Raw genomic sequence first — 26744 nt, 5'->3', positions numbered from 1 at the left:
AATAAAAGAGTAAATGCATAACAGATGTTAGTTCTATTACTTATTAAGCTCACTAGAAGTGCTAAGATATTTCAATGAAGAGCTCAGATCAAAACATATATATACAGCATGAGTGGAAATAATTAGAACATGCAGTGCTATATAGAACTGAAGTAGTTCAAACTTCTCTTAAAAAGTAGAAAACCAAATTTAATCATACTTTTTTCTCAATATATCTATTCTTATTAAAAGTTTGGACAGATTGACCATTATTAGTCTTAACGTGGAAGCTGCTGTCTAACCCCAGCTGTACCTACTAATTGTATAGAAGACACAGCTGATGCTCATTTTCTGTGCCCCAGTCAGCAAGTCAAGTCAGCAGTGTAACAGTCACTTCATCGCAGCCAGGTGAGGAAGGGGTTTGTTTTTTGTTTTTGTTTTGTTTTTTTTTTTGTTTGAGGATTGTATTGATTACTCAGGAAACTTTGATGAAAGAACATTGAGAGTGAATGGCTGGACATTAGAAGGCTAATTTTCTTTGGAGGAGAAGGTAGAAGAATAATTGCTTAATTGAAATATGCCTGGATGTTTGAGGGATCACTAGCTTTACTAGGAATTTGAGGAGAGCATGTTTGAGAGTTTTTCAGTGCAGACTAAGGTAAGAAAATTGTGGGCTTTCTTTTTAAGACTATCAGAATTATAGTATTTCTATTCAGTAATGAGAAATTCTTATAAGAAAGATGAAAGTGTTAAGTAAGTAAAATAACGTCTAATTGAATCTTAGTATTTTCTTTTAAAGTAAAAAAATATCATCTGCTTCTGAACTTAAAGGGGTTATTTGTTGTAAATAACATTAGGAAGAGAATAGAGGAGTAAAAAGGTAGTGCTGCTGAATGGATGAAGAAAATGTATCAGAAGGAAATATCTGTAATTATTTAACCTTATTGCTCTTACTTGTTAACTCCTTACATTTTGAGTCAAAAAGGTTGTTGTTGGAAAAGACTTTCTTGAGTTAAGTATCAGCATTTGCAACTAGCCTTAAAACTAAAATCAGACCATTCAAACAAAAATTTTTGTTCATTACTCAGAAACCAAATAGCGTGTCCATGGACTGACTGCTCTGTAGCTTTGTTTATTTTAGGTTGTGCCTTTTATAATATTCATATACTTATTTTGAATAACTTAGTGATGCTGTGAAGAGCTGCAGAGCATAGAATGAAGGCTTACACAGTCTGTTGTTATGTGACTGTGAAGTTATTGTTTGTATCCCTTAGTGTGCTACTGGGAGTGCGCTGTGTTTAGGGTATTCTTGTAGTTTTCTACAAGATACCTTTGTCCCTAACAGTAAGGAATTCAGGGAATTGGCCTCAGAGGAAATTTAGGTTATCTTATAATCCCACCTTAATCAAATAATTATGCTGGCTTCCATGTATGGATCTTGGAATATATATATATATATATATATATATAATTTCTGCTGAGGAAGTGTTAATAGTACTTGTGTTTTGGATTTCTTTAGTGATGGGAATACATTCAGGTCCAGTTTAGGTGTCTCAGTAGGGGAGAGCACATCAGCAGTGGGGTGAGATGGATCCAGGGACAAACGGTCTCAAATAGACCAACAGTTATTCTATACCACATGACATCATGTGGAAGACCAGAAAGCTGTGGGGAATTGGCTAGTGGTCAGCTGCTGTGTCAGCCAGTGAGCAGTTGTATTGTTAGCTGGGCAACAGGCTGGTGAAGAGTAATTGTATTGTGGAGATGGATAGGTAGATAACTATGTTTTATTTCTGTCTCAGTAAACAGGTTATATTTTAACACATAAATAGTTCTATTTTGTTTCCAGCTTTGTTCCTCATTCCACCTGGGGAGAACACGTGAACCACTGGGTGGTTCTGAGCTGCTGCCAGGTTAAACTACAGCACTCTTTCTTAACTGAAGGGGCCCAAGTTATGCCTGAGCACTATTATCAACATCTGCAATGTACTGATCCATCTTTAAGATGGAAAGGTCTGAAGGAGCTATTTTAGACTCTGAGTTCCCTCTTCTTCCCTATAGGGTACCATCTCTTCTAACAATGCCACATGGGACTTCTGAAATGAGTTTTAGTAGCTAAAGTCATCTGTGGAGCTTCTTAAAACTTCTGTGGAAGCTTCTAGCAGATGGTTAAGAACCTTATGGAAGTGAATATGAGAAGAACAACCTCTCTCTATTTTGTATTGTTTATTTATACCAAACTTAATTGATACACATAGTATCAACATTATTGTTGCATGCCACGGGTGGTGTCTGCATGAAGAAATGTGTAACTACAAGAAAGAAAGGTGTTCTTTAAGTGGCAATTCTGCTTCATGACTTTCAGGGAGATATTTGTATCTAGACAGGAGGTAGGAGATGGACTTGGCTTTTCACATTCCTGGGTTCCTTGACCGTTATTTTAGGGCAAGTCAGTTCCCTGATTGTCTGTCTCGCTAGTTACTGCTCTATTTGACAGTGGTTAGTAATGTGTACTGGCTGGCTGCCCCTGCTGTCATGGGGAGTGGTAGAATGTTTACTGATGCTGACATCTGAACAATCATTGCTCTGCTTCAGTATCAGCAAACAGATGACAGTAAATGGCTCAGACCATCAGGGAGCTGATTCTATCTTGATTTTTCTCTGGAAAGCTTAAATGAGTAAACTGGACCTTCATAAATGGTTTTCAATCAGCCAGAAGGTTTTCTGCAGTGACAAAACTTTCTGAAGGTGCATAGCTTCCTGAAGGTAGCATCTGTACTGTTAAACTGTTTAATACCTTCAAGATCTTGGTGCCATAGCTAATGGCTGTAGAAATATCAGCTTGTATGGTGTACCATTGTTAGCACATCGGGAAGCTGTTCTGATTGCTGTACCAGTAATATTGATTGACTGATCAATAACAGTGCAGTCAAAACCAACAAAAGCACTGTTGTACTTCAGCTTTGCATCTGTCTTTTAGCAAAATGGGAATTTTTTGCGTTCTGTAAAAGCCTTCCTTGTTTCACCTAACACTGCTTATTTCCTCCTCAGTGGGGTTTTATCTAATCTACAGTGGTGCACCTCTAAAACAAGCTTGAATGCTGCTTTGCAAACATTTATGTATGTTTATAAATTGGTCCCAACATATCCTGTTATCTTATCTCTAGACTCTGAGTGTTGATAGAGTAATTTCTGATCATTTCTACTTCATCAGTATACATTCGCATAAATTCATCTGGCAGCTTAAAGCCAATTAAAATTTATAAGCCACAAGTAGTGAGTGAAATTCTGAAGATTAATTTACTCACTAGAGTATTAATCTGTGTAATGTAGTAGGTTATCCTTCAGTAAACTTGGCTATATGTAGATAGGGAGATGCATTTCCTTGCGTGTTTTACTGTAAATGCAGTAATTAGTCCCACTGGGCTGTGGAGCTTGAACAGTTACAGCCAGCACTACTGCTGCAGCCTTGGTCTGAACTCTGAGAGAAAGAGCCCAGTCAGCAGCATGAAACCCAGGCGTGCTCATCTTGCAAGATCTTTTTTGCCTTTCATTCCCTGCTCTGAGTTGAAAATCAGGAAAGTAAATGAAATACGATTAATTTCAATTAAAAAATGGGAAATGCCCCTTGGTGTGAATATCAGAAAGTATAACTTATTCCCCCTATCTTCACCCAAACTTCTCCATTAAGTAAACTATTGGGAAGGAGTTTGTGATCGGAGAGAATAGTGAATGACTTGATACGCTCAACAGAAGGAGCTTGCTCCTTAAGGCTTGTCAGTTAGGATCTTCCTACACTGGGGGAATCTAATTGATCAAACCTAGTGAGTCTGACTTTTGTTAATGGATTTTTAACTACCATTTATTCAGATAATGGTCTCACCAATAGGGAGCAGGGACAGAAAGGTGCTATGGATTGCATAGGAACAGTTGGTACCTGGTACAACATTTTAAATTAGTTCTTTTCCACTTTGCTTTAAAATTGCTCATTTCAAAGACAACTGCTTTCCTCCCTAGTTATTAGCTGCGGACTTGTTACAGTAGACCCACTGGAATTCAAGCAGGTTAAAAAAAATAAATAAACCTGGTGGAAAACAGGGCTTGGTGAGCCTGGGAAGATAAATTATTTTCAGAGTTTTGTTGGGGGGGGCAGGGCGAGAACCCGAACAACATTCAGAACAAGAAATTGGATAAACAAATACATTGTCGAAACATGTACTGGGGAGCACAGGAGTTCTCAGGATGAGGAGCTGCAGTGAGGCTTAGACAGTTCACAGTTTTTTTTGCTGCTGTTGCTGGCCATGAGTTGAAAGCTAGCTTCTTGGCTGTTATCTTACATTATTGGATTTATCTATGGTATTCCTCCTTACAGGGATGATATTGAAAGACCAAAACCTGCTGAATTGCCTCTTTCTGGATAATATGTGTTATTCAGAAAAGCCCTAGTCCTAATTCTTCTGTTTGTCGATCAGTGTGGAGCACAAATGAGGGTGCAAAAAGATGGAAACGACTTTCTGCAGACAGCTCCTGTTGGTTCAGGGCATTGTTACAAGAGGAAAGCTTTCCTTCCACCTTGCATCCCCCTGTGTGCCCCTTCCAAGCCTCACTGACAGCCCCTTGGGAAGCCTCAGTCCCAGCTCAGGTTGTGGCCACAAAGAATTTAGTCACCAGCTGCGTTATGTTGGGTAGTGTAGGGCAGAGCTACCCATGGGCTGGTGGCTGGCCAAGTTCTGTGGGACCTGCACTGCAACACAGCCTGGCATAATCGCCTGGAATTCAAAGGCTTTTAGCCAGAATTCACATCACTGTGCTCATGTATGCAGCTGTGCTAGAATACTATTATGAAGTCTGTCCAGCTCTTAACACAGGTAATGGGAATAGGGTTATAAATATGTGCTTATCATAATGTTATGCCAGAGAATCTGCTGTTTTATAATAGGTATGAAAAAGTCTACTAAAGAATCTGAGTAGAAATTGCCTTTCGGATTCACATATCTGACAGAATGAGTAACTTCCCTCTCTGTCCCATTCAGACTATCTGGTACTGTCTGGTTTTAAACATTACTTCAGTCAGTACATACATGTGTACTTTGAAGGAAAAAGCATAACTACTAACCATATGTGGTACTTCTTGAACAAATTTAAGGGACAAAACAATCTTGTTTAAACCCATATTATTTCTAGTCTATTAACACTGATTTGTTTTCTTTCACCTTCTCTATGTTTATTGAAGCTTTCATTCTTCCTGTGCATGTGTGTATAGGTCTTTCTAATTATCTTCTACAAGATATTGTTAGTCTGTCTCCATGTAGAATAACAGAAAGTGGTGGAGTTGTATTAAATGGATTTTAAAACGTCTAATGAATCTGTGAATGTAGGAAAAATGATTCTTTTCTTGTTGTTGGTTTTTGTTTGTTTTGTTTTTTAGTTGTTGTTGTTTGTTTGTTTGTTTGTTTTGTCTGTCTCCATTCAAACAGTGACCTTTAGGATACGTATTGGATCACTGCAGGCTGCTTCATGGTATTATTTTCTGGTGGAGTCTAATAAGTCACCTGCCAGAAGAGTTCCCTAAACACTGGTGCCTGTCATTTGTTTCCACAATTCATTATTGTTTTTCATTTTTATTTATTTATTTATTTATTTTGGTATGTAGCTCAAATTGAGTCACTTTTACAGACTGTCCTGTGTTTTTGTGTGTGCATACACACAGAGGGAAGAAAACTCAGGGCTCACCAACTTCTTGGCTTGAGGCAGCTGGAAGCTGAGGCCCGTTGCTGATCTGCCAGTGCTGTAGCAGCTGTGGCTTAGCCCAGCTGATCTGAGCCAAACCGCTGGGTTTGTCCCTGTCTGGGTCCATGGGACAGGAGAGCAAGGCCCTTTTGGGCCCAGAAGTGGATGGGATTGTAAGACTGGACTCAGAGTGACTTCAGTCTGGTAGTTGTCATAATAAATTAAAAAGATAGGAAGGTTTTAGATCATTTGGGCTTAAGTTTTGAATTGGCACTTTAGTTGATACTAATATGTTTCATGCAGAAATTTGAGACATGACTTCTTTGTTAGATATTTTATGGTTGGAATTGCAACCTCCATTGCATTTCAAGATGCTACTTTATTTCTTGTTTCATGCAGTACTTGGGGCCCTGTTCCCTGCAGAGTCATTAACAATGTATTTTGTTCCTCTGCTAGAGGCTTAAAATACAAAACTCACTCTGGCTTCTGCTTGTTGTGTTCCAATGGCCTAAAACACTGCCTTACTCTGACAAAATAGCTGGATGCTCCCATAGAGAATATGGCAACTGCTTTGTTTTGTCCTATTCAGGGAAATGGATTGCAATTGATCAGGCTGAGTGCTTGCTTTAACTTATTTATAAATGATCTTTTAGTGGGTGACTTGCAGCCTTTTAGAGAAACATTCATGTTCTTTTCTTTTTTTTTTATTCTTTGTATTTTGCTGAATGTCAGGACAGTATTGGTCTCCTTGTTGAATTACCTTTTCTATGGTATGTAGCTCTGACTCTGAAACTATACAGCATGTTACTTAAGTAAATGTACACTAATATTTTGAAGAATAAGAATTTATCAGCTTCAGCATATGACGGATTGTCCAGTCTTCATCTGTATGTATATGTTTAAAAAAAACAACCAAACAAAAAAACCCCCAAACCTGATCATTTTCCATGCTCATAATCCTTCAATTTATTACTGCTTTGGCATTATTAAAGAAGGGCAACTCCTTTTATTTATTTATTTATTTATTATGAACATGCATAGGAAGAAAGTGGTTTAAATGTTAATTGTTTTTAACTCAACGTTATGTGGTTCATTAGGATGAATATTTAATTTAATGCAATCGAAAGATTTATACCTGTGTTTATTTCTAAAAAAAGGCAAGGATGCTGCAGGATAGCATCTAGCTCTGTTGTGCTTTAGAAAATATAGCTGATGAAAATATTCATGCAGCAATTGTACAAATATTTCCTTCTTTCCCCTCATTTGTCCTGACATCTATCTATTCTCTCATTCTTTATTCCTAAAAATAAGCCATAGGGTTCTAATGGGGACACTGATTAAATATTCTGTTCTGTAATTTATGCAAAAATGAATCCCAACAGGAATCAGAGACTCTGAAAATCTGTTGTGAAATAATTATCCTGAATGACATTGTAGAAATGGTCCATGAGGATGTTGTCAATAATACATTACATAAAATCTGTTTGAAATAAACCTTGAAAATTACATGATATTCATGGGAACCTGAAAGAATTATCAGTAAACAAATTTAATCAGCTTGATGTTATGCATACCACTCAACCTCTTATTATCTGATCATCTAGGTTTTAGAATGCTGTGGGGAATTGAATGACAATTAATGCAAGATAGAGCTGTAGGAGCTCTTGTGGTGGCTGCAGGACTACCTGATTCTCTTAATTTCTGCTCATCTCTCTTCATTTGCATTCATTTCTTGCTGCTGCAGTCTTCAGTGACACCCACTGATGGTGACCTGGCTGTTTGTTGTAGCAGCCATTCCCTTAACAAGAAGGCACTTGCTAACAAAGAATGAATCTTCTTGACAGTGAGATAATTCTAATTCTTCCCACACAAAATGATTTTACCAATAGACACTGCTTGTTGTGATATACAAACTGCATTTTAAGAAAGTAATGTGCAGCATAAACTGTATGTGGGGTCATGTACAAACTCATTGATGTTTCTTGATATTAAAGACAGGGTTGTGCCAAACTGCATTACAAATCAGTTCTGAAGAGGTGGAACCTCCTTCTGCACCACTGGAATCAGTGGAAACAGAATGTAAGGAAAAAAATTTCTTGCTGTGCTGTAGAGCCATGTTATAGGATGAGGGGACACGTGTTCATATTAAAATTCTGTGTTTCAGTCTAGATAAATAATACTAGAAGAAACAATTTTCACTTGGCTGACCTGTACTTTTCTTTTAGAACTTCTCTCTACTTGTACTTAGGTTGCTCTGAAAGCAATTACTTATATTTATTTGTATGAAAACTATGAACAAGAACACGATAAAACTGTTTGATAAAGCAAATTCTCAACTACAAAACAGTATTTTTCAACATAGTTAACACTATTTGCTATGTGTTTTCACAAGCAATTAGCAAATGCCTATATGCTGTGCTTTAAAAAAAATAATAAAAAGAATCTCCCAGTGAAGGTGTGCTGCTCCAAAAGTAATGCCCAGAAACACCACTGTTATAGAATAGACCTTGTATTATATTATTTTCCAGGTTCAGTGGTTTTACCTTTGTGTTAGTTTACCAAATATTAAAAAAAAAAAAAAAAAAAAAAAAAAAAAAGTAAAAATGAAGATCAAGCTGACAGGCAAAGTTTCTAATTTTCTATTCTTGTACTAAGAACACTAAAAATAATAGTGCTTTATTACTCTTTCTTTAAATTACTTTAGACTTGAAATTAATGAAATTTTGTGAGACAGAATATAACTTCTATTACCAAGATAAAATATCTCAACCTCTCTCAGAGGGAAGATGACAAAAGTCAAACAAGTGGTAATTGGAGTTGTGGACTAAGCAAAACAACTTGAAACTAACTTTTGGGTGTCCCAGGCTGCCATAGCCTTGAGAGCCATTAGCTTGCTGTGCTCTCTGCTTCTTGCTGACCAGCCTGCGCCACCCCTCCCAGATGTTAACTGCTCATCTTCAGATCTAGGAGTTCACCTGAGGTTTGTGCAAGGTTCTGTCCCATGGGCTTTTGAAAGCAAGCTACTGAGGTGTCTGAGGTTAGGACTGCAAGCCTAAACTATCAGAAGTGTATGAATCCACCTTGTAAAAAATTATTCAATATTCTAAAAGATTATTTAAAACTTATTAAATAAGTTATTAAATTATTAAGTTATTAAATTATTAAAACTCTTATCAGCTCTGCTTTGTACCAGTCTTTCAGAGACAGACTGAAATCTATTGCTTTTGTCAGGAAATAGCCAGAGAAAACATTGTTGTCTTCACATCATCTACTTGAGAGCCCAAATGAACAGCAGTATTGAGGTAATCTTAATTTGTCCATTGCAGTAAAACTGCGGCAATTCTGTTTGTTAGTGCAGCTCTAAAGTATTCAGCAAATTCTTGTTAGCAGACCTTGGAATATACTGACAAACTGAAAGTACTTATGTTCAATAACTGCTCACAATTACTTGACCACTTCTGCAACACATTCTAATTGTAGCAGTTGTACATTTATTTATTTATTTATTTATTTTTAATCTTCTTCCTGACTTGGATTACTCAAGTGATGGTGTTGTCAGCACTCCTTAAAATAACTACTACGGTCCAGCTGTGAGAAGACTATGTTTGAGTGGTAGGTTTAAAAAAAAATAATTAAAAATAAATTTATAAATACACTTGTTTGCATGCTGAATATTTGCAGTTGGTTTGAATGTTAGCGTACATACACACATTTAAGTAATAAACACCTGAATAAATATCAGCATATCTGGACACGATTAAATACAACTAAATACTTTAACTTATCAGTGAAAATAACTTCCCCCTACTCACTTGAAATTAAGGTTTCTAAAATGAGTCCATGAGTCTGTGGGAAATGCTTGAGAATTTTAAGGGTACAGAACAGTGGGAAGCTAGTCAGCTGTAGTAATAGGTGTCACAACAGGTTATAGTCTCTGATATACCTGAAATGAGGTTTTTACCCTTTATATTTGTGTACCTCTACCTCAAAGCAGCCATGGGAAGGAGTAGCAGTCCTAAATGCTTCACCTCATGCTACAATTATTGCCTCTGCTGATTCAGAAGCTGATGCTGTAGCTGTTCAAGTCTTCTGAATTTGTAGATTTCAGACAATCAATACAGCAAAGCTTGCATATTTTACTCCTGGCTCAGCGGGCTTTTAAAAGCATTTACTATGTCAGTTGTGTCATTTTGCATTCTAGTAAGAGAAATCTAAAACAAGTGCTGCAATGAAATAAACAAAACCTAGCACTTTCATACTGACACTGTTAATAAGTGTGTGAGAGCTCTTTGGGGAGGAGAGTTCAGTTTTCATTCAAAATGGAACTACTAAACATGTATTTATAATCCTGTTTCTAAATGAAATAGAGAAAATATTTTGCTCTGGGAGAATAGAGTTTACTAGTGGATTCAACTGTAACTTCAGCAACATACAATTGTATTGGATGTGGCAATATCACGGTATTGTTTTATTGGCAGTTAGATTCCAAACTGGCAGGGATGTATGAATGTAAGACTCAATTATGGGACTGTGGTGTTTTAATGCCATCTGCCAACAGTTTACCCCTTATGCTGCAGCATGTGTACCTTTGGAATGAGAAAAAATGATTTAATAAAATGAGAGAAGAGGTAAAGCACATTAAATTGTACTCCAGGTCTTTTAACAAATGCTGTCACTTTTTGATATCAAAGTACAAACAAATTTATACTTAAAAAGCCACACAAGGTGTGTGGTCTCGTGGTTCATGTGAAATATTGTAAAAGATAGGTAATATATACTGCATGAGGTGTTTGTTACCTAGAAATGCTTGCAAAATCTGATTCAATACTTATGTAAGCACAGGTCTCAACTCCTCTCTGAATTACTGTTTGCTGTAAACAGCATTTTGTAAATGAAGTGATGCTACCTGTAAAGGGATTTTAAAGATTACTATCAAACTCTTTGCAAGGCCTTGGCAAGTTACCATGTATAATAATAGTATTATGATTATTTATGATCATTTTATTACATTCTTCTTTTAGTATTTTAAGCGCTTCAGAAATTTGTTTCTGAATGAACTTTTGTATTTTTTTTTTTTTTTATGAGATGTTCTTGAGTTACTGACTATGAAAACACAACAGTGAACTTATTCAGATTAAATAAAAAAAATCTTCTTCCTCTTGGAAGAAGAGGTAATGTTTAAGAAGATGGTTGTGGACAAATTGATATTCTGATTTTAATTCCAAATGACAGAATTAAGGTGAAATCTCCAGTGCCCTAGACCCTAAATTCAAGTCTTTTTGCAAATAACGCAAGTTGTATTTTAGAATAACACAATGAAAATAATATCCCCTCATGATTAGGACTCAGTGCTTAGAAGTAAAATATGTTGGAAGAAGAACCTGCTGTAGTAATAAATGGTATCAGTCTGGCTCTGGTCTGCAATTATCAATGAATGTGTTTAACTTAATAGTTTGAGTAGTGCTATTGAAATCACATATGTGATTGATATGTATGTAAAAACATAGGTACGTGTCCTAAATTTGTAGCTGCATACAAAGAATGGTATTATTATTTTTTTCCCGGTAAATCAGACTCCAGAAATATCTGCTTGTTGTAGACAATTTCACTTCAGTTCCAAACCCTCTTTCTTGCTAAAATTTGCTTCTATAGTGTAAATAGATAACAGTGTGAAGTATTGATTGAACTACAAAGGAGGAGGTTCCAATGTGTGCTAGTAGTGATGATTTTTTGATTTTTTTTTTTAATTTTTTTTTTTTTTTTTAACTTATCCATGTTCTAATTCTTGAGTTCTTTTTAAGAATGAGAAAGAAGTCAGTTACGTATCGGGAAATATATTATATAATGAAGAAACCAGTAATTAGGATTGGTTTGGATATTAAGAAATATTTCTTCACAGAAAGAGTGGTAACGTGTTTTAACAGGGTGCCTGGGGGGGAGTGGAGTCACTGTCCCTTAAGGACTGTGTAGACATGGCACTGAAGGACATGGTTAGTGGGCATGTTGAATTTGGGCTTATGGTTGCACTAGATGTTCTTAGTGATCTTTTCCAGTCTTAATGAGTCTAGGGTTCTAAGTAGCAGCCTAGAAACTACGTAACAGGAAGTGGTAATGATATAGCTTCAGACACAAGATCTGTAGGAAGATAAATCCACTGTAAAGCTAGCTGAATGTAAAGTTAGGGATTGGATGCAATTCAGAGAGACTGAGGCAGGCTGAGCAGCAGGCAAAACTCATGAGGTCTGACAAACCCAAGTGAAATGTTCTTGCACCTGGATAGTATCAAACCCCACTGTAGATATGAGCTGGAGAATGAAGGGATTGAACAGAGCCCTGTTTCAAAAAGCTCGGGAGAACTGGTGGATGGCAAGCTGAACCTGAGCCACAAGAGGGCCTTCACAGTACAGAAAGCCAGATACATCCTGGGCTGTAACAAAATAAGAGTGGCCAGCAGGGAGAGGGAAGTGATCCTGACCATCTACATTGCACTAGTGAGATCTCACCTGGAGTACTGCATCCAGATGTGGAGTCCTCAGTATAGGAGAGTTATGGGGGGCGTGTCCAGAGGATGGCCACAAAAGACACCTTCCCTATGAGGGCAGACTGAGAGAGCTGGGGATGTTCATCCTGGAGAAGGCTCTGGGGAGACCTGAGAACAGTCTTATCTACAGGGGGGCTATAAGAAAGAAGGGTACAGGCTCCTTTGCCACATTTATCGTGATAGGGAGAGGGGAAATGGTTTCAAAAAAGAGATCTAGACTCTCTAGAAATAAGTTTTTTACAATGAGGGTGGTGATGTGCTGGAACAGGATGTTCTGAGAGGTGGTGGATGTCCCATTCCTGGACACATTCAAGTTGAGTCCGGACTGGGCTCTGAGCAATCTGATCTAGCTGCAGGTGTCCCGGGTCATTGCAAGGGAGTTGGATTAGGTAATCTTTATGGGTCACTTCCAACTCCAAAGATTCTGTGATTCTAAGCTCTGAAGTGGTTGTGAAGTCAGATTTTTTTCCACAACGCATCAAGCTCCTGGGTAGAGTCATTGGCTGCTGTTTTTGTTTTTGAAGTTTTTGAAGTTTTTGAAGATTTCCCCTATTTTCTACTAGACATAAGAGCTGACTGTTATTTTCATAATTGGCTGGAAATATTTGCTTTGGAATAATAATTTCCACAAAATAAGCTCTAGAGAATGATTGTCTGCATCTAACAGTGTTTTGGAAATCCTCTGTAGGTCCCAGCATAGATCACAAAAATCGCCGCAGACTTGAATGGTGTCACTGTACTTGATGATGCACTCTTAAAATGCTTAAATCTGAGTGCTTCAGTACCTTGTTTAGAATCCTGTTCAACTAGCATCCTGATGTGTTCCCTTGGGTTGTTCTGGGGTCACTGAACAAATAAAATAATAAGGTGAACAGCAGGGCAAAATATGTAGTTGTCTCATATTTTACAAGTAGCTTTTGTGTAATATTGCTATGAGAGGAATAAATTTATTATGAAAAGAATAGTAGCACCGATAAAGGAACATTAGTATGTGAGAAAATTAATTGGTTAAATAAGAAGGGACAAAATGGCTGAATTTTACTTGCATCTGGAAGATCAAGTTGTGCTTATTTATACCAACTGTTCTGGCTTTGTTAGGGTAAAAATGATAGTTGGGTGTTTTTTTTGTTTTTTGTTTTTTTTTTTTGTTTGTTTTTTTTTTAACCTTGATTATAAAAGCTAAGTGTCTAATCTTTTTAGGTGAGTTTAGGCTTTCCAATTGTAATGCTTAAGTATAAAAGCTCAAAAATGCAAATCCTAAGATATTAAATGCTGGTAAATTGAACTGTGATGCATTGTTATTACAATCTTTTTCAAAAATTTTTTATTTTGATCTGGATTTATGGTTTTGAACTATGGGATCCTCCAATTAAAGCTGACAGGGAAACCTTTTTATGCATTTGTTTTTTACTGACCAAAACAGAATCTTTTCAGGGAACTGAATTGTTGATGCATTGTCTGAAATGTTCACTGGTAGAATCTAAGCTTCTGAATGATATAGTAAATAAATGGACACCTCACCATAAATATGCCTGCTTGAGGGTCTCCTCATCAACCTCTGCTTTGTTTATGTATCCAAATATTGATAGTTTCAAGAAGGATCTCTTTTGTTAAGAACTGTTTTAATCGATTGTGTTTAAGAAAAGCTGATAGACTGCAGTCCTCTGGTTAATATCTGGGTTGCAATAGAGGAAAAGGAATTCAAATTTGGCTTGAATTTGTTCGTGTACTATATCCAATGAAAAATTCTGTAGACCCTTCTCTAGTGGTTATCCTTAAGTAGCTTTGTTCAGCCCTATTTCTGTTCCACTTGTATGGATGATTGAAAAGCTTCTGGATTTGAATAAAGAATCTACAAATGAAGTAGGAGACCCAGAATTTCTGGCAAAACACAACTTCTATTTTTCCAGCCAGTCATTCTGGCAATACTAGATTTCACAGATCTGAAACACTGGACTTTCTGCCCCCATTACTCCTATAAATACGTTGTTCCTTAGGACTGACAACCTGTGACCTCTCATGATAATTGTTTCTTCTATGGAGTTTTCATGGGTGACTTAGAAATGGCATTTAAATATTCGTGAATGATAAATCTAATATTTACCTTCTATGTCAACTAAGGGTTGTCTAATACAAACTTCTACTATGAAGATGAGAAGGTCTTATTACCTGTTGAAGTTGCTACATCTCAATAAATTACTTTGACAAATCAGATCAGATTAAACAGAATGGGAAAAAGGTTTCAAAACTCAGTTCTGAAATTCTTTGTCTCCGTTTAGCAACTAGAGGCTGAGCTGATGCTGTTGTTTCACAGCTGATCTGGGGAAGGATGTTATCTCAACTTGCAGACTCATCCAGGCCTTCAGGCTTTTTATTTTTCTTTCCTTTCTTGAAACTTGTACAATAGTAGCAATGAAAGAAAGCTGTAAGTCTATCACTGCAGACAAATGTCTCCAGAATCCAAACCATGCCTCTTGGAGTTGACTCTCACTGTGGTTTCTTCAGTCTCAAGATAGCACTTTTTTTGCTCATGCCATTGAAGCAGTGGGATGGTAAAACCTGGGGGAGGGAATAAATACAGAGAAAGAAAAAGCTCCGAGTAGATCTTGACAGATGGTGCTTGAAAATGAGTATCTCTCTGGCACTGTGAATGCTCCCTGAGGGGTTCTTCATTCTTCGACTCTTTTTCTTTCTTCTTCCCTCCACTTGCTCTCTGACACTTCCCTTCATTTGCTGCAATTTAAATGAAAGCACAGAAAAGGCATATTTGGTTTTAATATGTAAAGAGCTACTCCTGGGTTTGAAGCAGCCATTTAACATGCAGGGTGAGTGAGGAGAGAGATGGAGGCTGGGGCTGCTGGCTGTCAGTTCCTGCCGCAGCAGTTGCTGCTATTGCTTGGCTGCTATCAAAGAGTCATCAGGGGGGAAGTCGCTGCTTTGCAGACAAAAATAACAGATGGTCGTTCATGTTTGCCTTACTCCGGGGGCCTTGCCACCATACATGAAGTCCAAGAGAATTTGCATTATTGGGGGCGGTTGCTTTTTGTGTGTGTTCATGCATATTTGAACAGTATTTTTGTTTTTGGATTTTATAAACTTGCTAATGATTTGATGACAAATGTATAGATTTCCTGGGATGCTTAGAGGATATGCTGGTTTTGAAGTGACTTTTAATTAAATTTTCCAGTACTCATCCACAATTCAGTGCTGTTCTGTTATTAAAAAAACAAAACAAAACAAAAAAACAAGATCCTTACCACAGGTGGCAGGGCATGGATGCAACTAACAAAAAAATCTCTTTCTGCTGCCAACCCAAATAAACATGATCAATTTTGGAAAAATAATGATTGCGTTATTTTTTTTGTCTTCAGTACTCTAGACTATGTAGGCAAAATAAATGCCTGTTTCAGCTGGAGGCAAACAGAGCAGAATAAATAACTCAAAAGATAATTTTTACAAGTTTTAAAAACTGAACTAACAATGTTTTTACACATAAGTTATTTAAAACTTTATGTCAGAAACAGATAGCTCTTAAATACTGTTTATGGCCAAGATACGTGAACTTTAGTTTTTTTGTCTTTACTTTGTTATTAAAACAGTGTTTCCAGTTAAATAATTCATATTTGTTATTCAGACTTCCTGTATAAGTCAAAGTCATTGTCTATTAAGGAACATTTGAAGAATTGGCATTGCAAAGGAGCAAAGCTGTTTATGACTTTCCCCAATATTACAAGTTTTCTTAAGTAAAATACTGTGTTCTCTCTAACAGAAAAAAAATGAGGGGAAAAAAAAAAAAAAAAGAAACTTAAGGTATCTAACTGCTTGCATTTTTAATATTTGTGTAAAGAAAATTACTGCTTTCTAGGATGTGTTATTGCTCTCAGAGCACGTAGTCAGATCTTCTCCATGTTGGTGATTAAGTCCTTTCCATAGGCTGATCCCTTTAGCTGGGTACTAACTCAGTGTAGCCATTCTCCTACACCATTAGGCTTCTTGTTTTGTAAATGAAATGTAAGATCAGGACAGATCTTTGTGTATGCTATGATTGCATTCTATTGATATTGCTTTTCTAGTTCAGGAAAGTATTGCTTTTTTCCTCTAATGTTCAATTTATTTTCCAGTGTTTTTGCTGCTCTTCACATAGGTCATAATTAATCACAGCTACGGGGCATGTTGTTAAGTTCATCATTCCAGCATTATGTAATTATCTGAGTTAACTGACTGTTGGGACAGGAAGAAATTACTTCCAAAAGGAAAAAGCCACTTACTTGTTGATGCTGGGTGCATACAGTTCTTGAAGCTGAGAGAGTTTCCTACTCTTAAATAGATGCTATGGATTTTGCAGTGCCATCCACTTTTATTTTCTTCTTCATGAATCTTTTTATTATACAGAGCTTCTGTTATTAAAAATAATAATAATAATTAACGATCTGTGCCCTTCAGCATGTGAAGTTTGCCTGGTTTGTTTCACTTTTTCTTCACATCTGCCTACACGTGACTCAAGTGGACTAAAAAATGTTAAAATGTGGTAGAAAACAGGGCATATGAAAACTGTAGAACTTAGACTTCATTTCTTAATAGATTGAAATGGCACACAAGCATCCTATATAAAGGATACTATTTTATAAAGTTGTTTTGTTTTGTTTTGTTTTTTCCGTGACAAAATTACATAGAATGAATGAAAGACTGAGGATTCATTGCTTGTGTTGCCAGCAGGTTTTCAGATCTTATTATCAGTAGACAAAAAGCTTTGCCAGCTTATCTTAGTAGAAATGTGAGCTTTCACGTGAAGCAGATATAAGTGAGATGCACATGTACTTGTTAAATATCCTGGAACTTCTAGGAATGGAAACATGAGTCATAGGCATGGTCCTCTGTGAGGAAGCATGTTCAAATACAATAATTTGTCTATAAGAACATATAAGGCTGGTAGACAGAAATTTGAATGTGGGAGATGCTTCATACTTCAGATAATTTTTTAAAAATACACTTGTTTTTTTTTCTTAATCTACCTACCCAATAAAACAAGAAGCATAATTTTAACTCAACAGTCTGAGCTGTGAAATGAATCAAGCTATGATGGCTGAGTAGAAGGAATGGTGTTCCTAATCTTGTTTCCTAGTTCACTGTAACAATATTTTCTTAGGGTTATCACAGAATCACAGAATTATAGGGGTTGGAAGGGACCTCTAGAGATCATCGAGTCCAACCCCCCCTTATTTTTCCCTTCATCATAGAGTGCCTTGTGACAAGACTGCTGAAATACTTGAAATACTTGTAAACTGTTCTCCAACAGCCTTGAAGCAGTTTTGAGCAGTTATTTTAGTCTAGTTTAGTCTAATTTCAATAAGAAAAAGTGATACACAGCATAAACTAGGGCATCTGCACTAAGATATGGTATCTGTGCTATTAATGCTGATGACTTATGTGTGATCAGGTCTGCATGTGGCTGGGTGCATGTTTACTCAGTCAGCTTTTCAAGGATGTTTGAGTTCTACTAAGATCACTTTGACAGGGCTTCAGGGCTCTGTTATTGTTGCTGTTTTTTGTTTGTTTGTTTTTGCTTTGTTTTGATTTAAGTGGTAAAACTATACCAGTTACTGCTTCTCCCCCACCCCTCAGGGAGCAGAAACTGTTGTCAGGAAAGCTGGAGTTACAGAAGTCTGGGTGGTGAAGTTACAGGGTAGCACTAGTACAAAAGGCTGGTTAAACGATAAAAGAACAAGACTTTTTTTGCTCAGGAACCATAACAAGAGCAAGACGTTTTATCTCAGGAATATACTACCGCCTCCCTGTGATGAGTGGTTGAAATTACTTTGAATTAAATGTGTGCTGCTGGTGTTCCACTGAAAGGCTATTGGAAAGTCAGAATTTCATACTGAAATCTACAAGAACAAGTTATTATAATATCTTTTAAACTCCGGAGATTAAACCCACTAGTCCTTTCATGTAAATCAAGACCGAAGCAACAAGTCATTAACTTTTTCTAGCTATGTCTATAAAATGGTTTCATCAAATCTTTTAATATTTATGATTGAAACCTTCAATAAAAGCTCCAGAATGGGTGTCATCATCTGGTTTACTTCTGGCTGTGCCACAAACCTCCTGCTTGTTCTTGGGACTGTTCCTGTGTAGAACTTTCCATGTTCTCTAGTGGTGAAAGCATGACTACATTTTTCTTCTGTTCCGGGTCTTTGTTTTGATTGCAGCTTCTCAAGAAGTCACTTTGCGTAATCCTACAGTGGATACATTGTATGATTACAGTGTTACAGTTACATCTGCATCTGAAAGAGTATGAAGCAATGTTGCATAGTTCTGTTACAGTGGTTCCATGGAGCTGATTCAGTTTCTTCAATCTTTTTAAACAGAGGATATGTGTAGTTGTCATGGGTTAACCGAAAATCTACCTGTGCCTGTGACAGGGGGGCAGCTGGCTTGTAGGGCTGCTGGCCCAAAAAGGAAAGGGAAAAGAAAACAGCGGCAATGATCTAAGGAGGCACACTTATTTACTAAATACTATATTGAAATACAGGATAACACAATATAGTACAAATTAAATTGAAATTAAGGCTAATGAATCAAGCAAAATAGGAGAGAGAGTGAGTTCCAAAACTGAGAGGCCTACTGTAGCTCTAGGTGAAAATGGCTGGAATGTTCCCCCACGCTCCCTGGATTCAAGAGGAAACGATTCCAGCCTGGGAGTGAGATTATATAGTGTCCTTGTCCCGTGACTTATCCCTGACCATGATGTCCTCTGGGATATGTAGTCTTCTTCTGGGAGCTGAACATTCGGTAAAATTATCCATACCCTTTACATGATGTTATGATGTGGAATACTGATAGCAAAATTACAAAACCATGACAGTAGTTCTTTTTGCTTTTTCAAAAGTTCAGCAGCTACCAGACTCTAGGATTTTATGGATATGAATGTGATCAAATGAACCTATTCCCAAAATTTAAAATAGGAAATACAAATGTTTCTGTCCAGGGAAAGCCTTTCATCTCCCTGCATTTTCTTTTTCCAGCTCTAAAATCTGGACAGTGTAATTTCTTTGCCCTTTTGAGGATCCTGAGAGGTGGTCAGGTATAGATTGCTCCAGGTTCAGATAATTCTCAACACTCTTCATTTGTATGTGCAATTGAGATGGTGTTTGAGATGTTATTCTGAGCAGTTCTTTTCTATTTGGCAATGTTATGACCTGAATAGCTAGTAGCAAGTGGATCTGGCAGGCATGGAGTTAAAGGCTTTAACTTCCTCTGTCTCTAGACCACCAGATGCTCCTCAATGTGCTAACAAGGATGGGTGGATTAGCAGGTGCCTCATGCAGAAAGGCTAATGAGGTTCATTGGCAATTGGGGATATGAAACAGCAGGGGAGGAGTAGGAGAGATTGGGATCTGGAAAAAGCTGTGGTGGGATTTCTGGCTGAATAAGACTTTTCAGTCTATCCTAAAGCTGCTTATTCTAGTTATCTAATAGAAACATTTGTTTTTATATGTATTTCATTTCTGTGCTGTGGCAAATATTGTGGAATTATTTCTTATGCTTGCAAGTGCCATCGTTTGGATTAATTGCTTTGTCATCTCTTCACTGCAGTTCTTATAGTTTGATTGCAGCTGCTAGTAATTGTATTGCCCATGTTTATTCTGTGCACACTTATTTAGTAGGTTTGTCCTGAGAGACTGTGCCTTAGACCGCAAATGTCTCACCTTAATGAGGTGGACCACAGATGGTGGAAGCTTCCCATCCAAAGTTTCTCCACTTCAGCTGGGATGTCAGTGTGCATTAACTAGATGAATTTGGTCAGTGTAGCTGAATAGATTATGATGGTACAAACACTGGTGGAAGGCAGCACAAGTGCCAAATCCAAGACTATTTAGAATCTACATCTCCTCTGATTCAAGAAATAAAAGCTTTAAAACTTGTTACTTTCCGAAGTTATATTTATCTGGAATCAAATGCTTTTTTTTTTTTTTTTTTTTTTTTTTTTTTTTTTTTTTTTTTTTTTCTTCCCCACTTTATTCGTCATGCATTAATCCAGTTCTTGCAAAATCCCATGTAGATGCAGGAGCTTTACTAATATTATATTTTCCACTGAAGAAAATAAAAATATTCGCAGGGTAAGGGAGTGAGCCTAAGTTGTATGTAGCTGCTGTTACCTTCGAAAGGGGAGTGTGGGTAGGGGGATGAACCTTACTCCACAGTGATAGTACTCTTGATCTTGAGGAACTGAGTAATAGACTTGAAAAGGTAAAAGGCTGCATTTGGAAATGTATCCGTACTGCTTAAAACACTGAAGCCTAGCAGATCGCTTGCAGAACAAAGAAGTGGGTGGATTTGCACCCCAGGTAACAGCATCCTCTAGTCTTGCACATCCTGATAGATGACTCAACAGGAGCTCATGCTGCAGTGCTGATTGAACTGGGTGGTAGGGCTTCAGTGGTGTTTGTCAATAGTGATTGGCTGTTACATGTGTGGTGTAGTGTTGTTCTGCCAATTGGAATGATTTATGTGAAGTATATACATTTTAAAACTACGTTGTTTAACATCAGTGCCCATACATCCTCCAGCAGTTTTTTCTTATTCCTGCATTTTCAGCTGTCTTCATCTGTCCCACTTAGAGTGTCCCTTTCTAACTTTGTTCAGTAAACAAGTAAGGAGATGAAACTGAATTACTTAGAGGTTACATTCAGCCATCTGTTCAAGAGGATCCCTGGCTCAGTGTTAATCTTCAATTGTGTGTTTTTTCTTTTTAAAAAATATTTATTTACATGAAATCCATGATTCTATAATTTGTTTACTTCTTTCCAATAACCTTTTTTCTCCCCAATAACAGGGAGATTTTGGAAATATGATCTCAAATCTTTTCATATTCTTATAGAACTGAGATGGAGCTATATGTTAATAAATGATTAGGAGTTGAGGCAGCATATGAAACAGCTGTAAGAGTCTAAGAAATATGTAAGTGTGGGAAAAGCTCACAGGATTTCCCTGCAGGCAAATGGAAAATGATTGGGGAAAGAGGAAGAGTTACGTTCTTCAGCTATAATCCTCAGCTGGACTCCTTAGTGCCAATATCAGTGGTATTCCTTAGGAGGAAAGCACTTCAGTTTAAGCCTCATTATATTCAATTGCTGCTGGCCGCAGAGAGCAGAGCAGAGGTAACCTGCCAGCTTTGAATGAGATAGCTCAGGTGTTAGAAGCAATTGAGGTATAGAAGTACAGAGTATCCTCCGACTTGCTGAGACCAACCTTGTTTCTGGAAATAAGCTGGTGCCTAGCATTTTAAATACAAGGTCAGGTATTTTCACACTCTTGGCAGTCAATAGTTTAGACTAATCCTTAAATACATGCATAAGTGCGTGAGGGGCAGGAAGCATTAAAGCAGAGCAGGGGGAAAAAAGACAGGACTTAAGAGCAATTTATATAATTTGGTGACCTGTGTCTATTCAAATAAATTTTCTGTTGCCCAAGGCAAGCTTAGACATCTCAGGCAAACAAACCCATGGTTTCCTGATTTGCAGCTCTATCTTAGACATCAGTGGCTCTTGGTCACTGTAGCAGATTAGTGACTTAGTGTGAGCTCTAAGTATAATGCAGAATTGAATGGAAGAGTTGAACAAAGGAATAGCAGGTAGGGGTGACATTATGCCTTTGTGCACAACTTGATGTAGAATTCCAGGCCAGTACTAGGCTACTCTGAGCTTGTTCCACACTTTGAACAAGACACTGGAATAAAAAAGGAAAATAGAAAAGAATCATAACCCATTTGAATTCTGTTATTCAATGGTGGGTTTAAGAATAGTGTGTTTAGCTTGACAGTGGGATTATCTAGCATCTTGGTGGTTATGTTAATACCTTTACTTGGAGGAAGTTCTAGAATATGTTTCTTCTGATGGGGGAAACATAATAAACACAGCTATCTACAAGCTGAAGTTAGTAAATGGAAGTTAAATATGAAACAAAGCTTAACTAGGTGAAGTTGATTAGCTGTTGGACCAGAGTGTCAAGAGAACTGTGAAGCATGTTTCAGTTAATTCCCTCAGATAATGACTACAAAGTATAATTTGATCACAAGAAATTTTGGCCTTAAACATGTAGGTAATTAGTTACAATTTTAAGTATTATCTTGAGTAGAAAATTATATTACCCTGTAATGCATTCTTTAGTTTTATATCTGATCAATTATTTTTCTTAAAGAAAACTGAATTTGTTTATGCAAATACATTCCTATTAATTGAAAACTAATGTCAGTAGAAAGTGTTTTCTGTGTGAATGTAATGTTTATTTTGAAAATGCATTTCAAAAAGCTGTGCAGTGGTGGAGGGTTGTTGCATATTTGATAGCTCAAGATCAGGAAGAGAGGACTGGAGATCCTTAGAGAAAGGTGTATGTTGTTTGTTTACCATCTATTGCTGTTCTTTCGCAGAATATTCACAAGGGATGCTTATAAAATAAGCCAGAAACCTGTCAGCCACTCAGCATTTTCACTGCATTCTGGTAAGTTATATTTCCTCTGTGTCTTCCTATCCCTCTTGTAAGACAAAAATAATCTGAAATCCACAGCAATGCAGACAATTATCTGGCAGCAGGGGGCCTGGCAGCTCAAGTATCCTTTTATGAAGAGAATTAGTCCTGGCAGTATTTTCACAGACTGGAGAGCTCTGTTCATGCTGTCTGGCTGGAGTACTAGGAGCTTCTTTCATGCTTTCATCATGCAGCTCCTAGATAACATTTGCTCATTATTAGAACCTGAGTCCTTAAGCCCACGCTTTAGTGCAGAGTTTTGTAAATGTTTTACCATGTTGGCCATAGAGGCTTATTTTGACTCTGACATTGTGAAACCATGCAATTAGTAAAGTGCTTGCACTTGTGTGTGATATGTTCTGTGTCAGTGCTGCTTTCACAAACTTTTTTTATTGGATTTCCATCTAGAGTCCCTATTCTAATGATTAACTGTGGCATTTTTTCATCAGAAGTTGAAGTAGAACCATCTTCCATAAGTAAATATATAAAAACAACAACACAAAACAGGCTAAAACAAAAAACAACAACAGAAAAACAACAAAAAACGGCCTAACAATCCTTAGCCATAGACAAAATTAATGGCATCATATGCCTGAAAAAAACTACGCCATTAACATCTGGAACTGTATTAGAACTTCAGCATAAAACTTTGGATGACTCCTTTCAACTCTGTGCTTAGTTAGAAATAGGATATATACTAGAGTTGTGTTGAATTTCATTCTGTTAGTCATCTTATACTTGAAAATTTACCACTAAAAAGATTCTCATGTACAGCGTAAGTTACATTTAAAGAAAAAAAATACAAAACAAATACATTCTATTATGTTTTCCTGTGCTGTTCTGAGAGTGGTTAGTTTTAATCAACTAAATTGGAAGCTACATGCAGATTTAATATTTTCAATGAAAAGTTCATTCAAGCTTCTTGATCTTCATTTTAAAACTTGTTTCAAAAACTTCCAGGGAATTAAATTGAACTATGGTAATTCAGAGTTCCTAGTGTCTTTCAGAGGGCACTGCAAAATACCAAATCACTTTTTGTGTGTTGTCCTAGGCTTCAAGGTTGTTAAAACATGATCTAAAAATGTAGAATAGCTGAAACAGGGTGGTTGTGCTAAAGCATGGAACCATTGCCATGTTTTGGGGTGCAGAAAGGCAGCTCATCCCTATAATGAGGAATTAAAAGTGCCCTCCTGCAGCAGCCTAGATCCCTAGGCTGGGAGTGGAGCAGGTAGATCTGGGTGCTGGTGGTGGTATTCATTGACATACTCAGACCAGTTGAGCCACCTACAGGGTCCTCCTGGGAGGAGGGAGGCAGTATGCCAGAGCTGGTTTTGAAATGAGCTGCAGAGGATGGATGAAGAGCCATCCACTGAACTCCCATCTGGAGGATGCTGCTCTGCAGGGTAACTTGGGTAGGAGAGTTTGGACCTGGCCTGAAATGGGCCCTGGGGTTATAATGAGCTCTGCATGAAGTGGATCAAATCAGACAAAGGCTGTTGATGCCATGGAAGCCTGACAGTTGATATTTTCCTGAGTAGAACAAGTTTTCCAAAGGATTTTCTATCTAAATGGAAATTTGATAATGATTATCTGTACTGCCTGAAGAGAAAAAACTGATGCATCTCCCTGCTTCTCCCCTCAGAGCTGGATGGTGCCTGTCCCATGGGGATACAGCAGGCAGTCTGCTACCTAGCTAGGATTGTAGTGATGACATGCAGTAATCAAACTCTATAGCCCAAGAGAGATAGAGCAGGTATGTTTATTTCAGCTGCATGCATGTGCTGGGTGCAAGAGGGATTACTCCTCTTAACTTGCACACTGTAGGGCAAAAGCTTGATACAGATATAGGCAGAACTAACATGTAATCAATGATTTTCCCAGAATTCATATACGTATTTATTATATTTTCACAAGTCCCTTAGCTTATGGTCCCTCCCCCTTGCACATGTGTCATGAGCAGTTGGGGTCTCCTCCTGGTGGTAATGGCACGATGGCGCATCATCTATGTAGTCTTCTTCATTGTAATCTTCTGACACTGTGGGAAGGGTAGCCCCCAAACCAGTACTAGCTTGTCTTGTGTATATCTTATCAATTACTAAATGTCCTTGAGCTGTTCTCAAAACACTTATCCTTATGTCCTCCACCCCAACACAGTGTCCTAATCCCAGCTTGTTGCCATCCCCATTCTTTTAGCAGCCTCTGCATATTTGCTTCTGTAAACTATCTTTACCCTTCATTTTTGTGAACTATCTTTTACTCTTCAGTGGGGCTGTTATATCTTCCACTGTGAGATCTGTACCTGGCATCCATTTCTGCCTGCAGGCACTGTATGTTTAACGCTGTTCCTGGCTACAGCACAGTCAGGCCACCAACTTTGAGATTATCCAATTGTCCTGTTGACAGTCAAAGAAATGTATTCCAGCCCGGTGTATGAGATGCCTTTGCAAATCAGGGAGCAGACCACCTTGGTCAGGATTGCTTCTCATGCACTTGTGCAATAGAGGCCTTGGGCTCCTTGGAGAAGGACCACCTTCATATACTGTTGCTGGCTACAAGAGTTCTCGCTGGAGAGGGGGGACTGTGCTCATGTCTGAGGCCTGGATGAAGGGCTGCACTGGTGCAGCTGGTGTCAGTTTGGATGATGTGAACTTAGATCTCTTTGGTTTAAGACAGTTCCAGCTGGTCACTTGTAAGCACAAGTTCTAGGAATCCTGGGAGTACAAAAACTGAGTATTTTGGCATAGCAGTGAGGATGATATGGAATGAAGTGAACAGTGCTAATACTAGAATATTCTTGACACAGAGGCTACAGTACTTCTGAGCTGTTTTGATAGCTGGATTAATTCAAGGCAATGTGAAACAGACTTTACCTTTCTCCAGTCAGAGGAACACTTCTTCTGAGTGCAGCTGAGATTGGAGAATATTCCAGGGGGTGGAAGCAGGAGGGCAGAGTCATTCTCTTCACCACAGGCTCTGATTCAAAGTCATGTTTCTGCACTTCTGTATCATGGTGACATGAGGGATTCTTCACTCCTTTTTTATTTTTTATTGGCAACATTCTTCAGTGGTTTGGATATAATATGAAGGTTAGTCCATATGTGGGAATTAAAAACCCAAAAACTAATAAAACAAAATTTGATGAACTACTACCACCTGTTTTCTGCCACATAATATGTGATTCTTGATTAAATTCCTTTAAAAATTATGAGGAAAGTAAAACTGTGTTTACTTCACAGATGGACAAGTTGAACCAGAGAGCATGTTAGTTTCAGAAGTCTGCTGTGATATGAACGCTTAGCTCTCAAATTTAAACAATTATTTAGTAAATTAACTTCTGTTGTATTGAAATTGTAATGACTTCAGCTTGAAAGAAATTTAGATGAATAATTTAATCCACTTACTGTTGTGTAGTAGTTCAGCACCTACTACCCAGAGTAATATGAAAATGGTAAACTCAACAACAGAAGTTTTGTTACTGGCACCAGTTTACTTAATGTAATTGGACAATGCAAACATGTTTTTTGAGCTATTTAATCCCCAACATATTCAAAAAACAGGTAGACAACTCATTTTGGGTCTCCTTCGTCTGTTACCAGTATATATACTTCATGTTGAATTGTCAGAGAAAGCTGAGAAAAAATCAAGTAGGATGAGGAAATTAATTACTTTCTCTTACTTAGTAGCTGTAGCTAAGTGCAGCTTGACAATACCACAGGTTGCTGCTACTTCAATTTATCATTTGTTCTGCAGGCTGTATTGGATGTGCCAGCACTTGAGGATTGTTCTGTTGGATGACTTGACACTAAAACTGTTATAGTAGAATCAGGAAAATAACTGGAGTGGAAAAAAAATGTACATAAACTTAGTAATTTTACTGTATTTGCAAGTTGCAGATATTTATACATATCTATGAAATCATGCGGTAAGAATGAGAGGAAGAGGAGAAAACATTTCTGCTGAACATAAT

The 26744-nt window shown here is 37.5% G+C and overlaps 1 long non-coding RNA gene across 1 annotated transcript; it reads left to right on the top strand.

Moving 5' to 3' along the window:
- The first annotated feature begins 543 nt into the window (after positions 1 to 543).
- Positions 544 to 26716, top strand: LOC140254501 (uncharacterized). Its single transcript, XR_011904237.1, has 4 exons — positions 544 to 637; positions 22680 to 22750; positions 24420 to 24530; positions 26528 to 26716. It is a non-coding gene; the product is annotated as an uncharacterized lncRNA (long non-coding RNA).
- The last annotated feature ends 28 nt before the right edge of the window (positions 26717 to 26744 follow it).

This window comes from Excalfactoria chinensis, chromosome 6 (assembly GCF_039878825.1).
Source record: "Excalfactoria chinensis isolate bCotChi1 chromosome 6, bCotChi1.hap2, whole genome shotgun sequence".
NCBI classification, from domain to species: domain Eukaryota; kingdom Metazoa; phylum Chordata; class Aves; order Galliformes; family Phasianidae; genus Excalfactoria; species Excalfactoria chinensis.
Note: the sequence above shows the minus strand (reverse complement) of the source record. Positions and strands in the feature narration are given on the sequence as shown.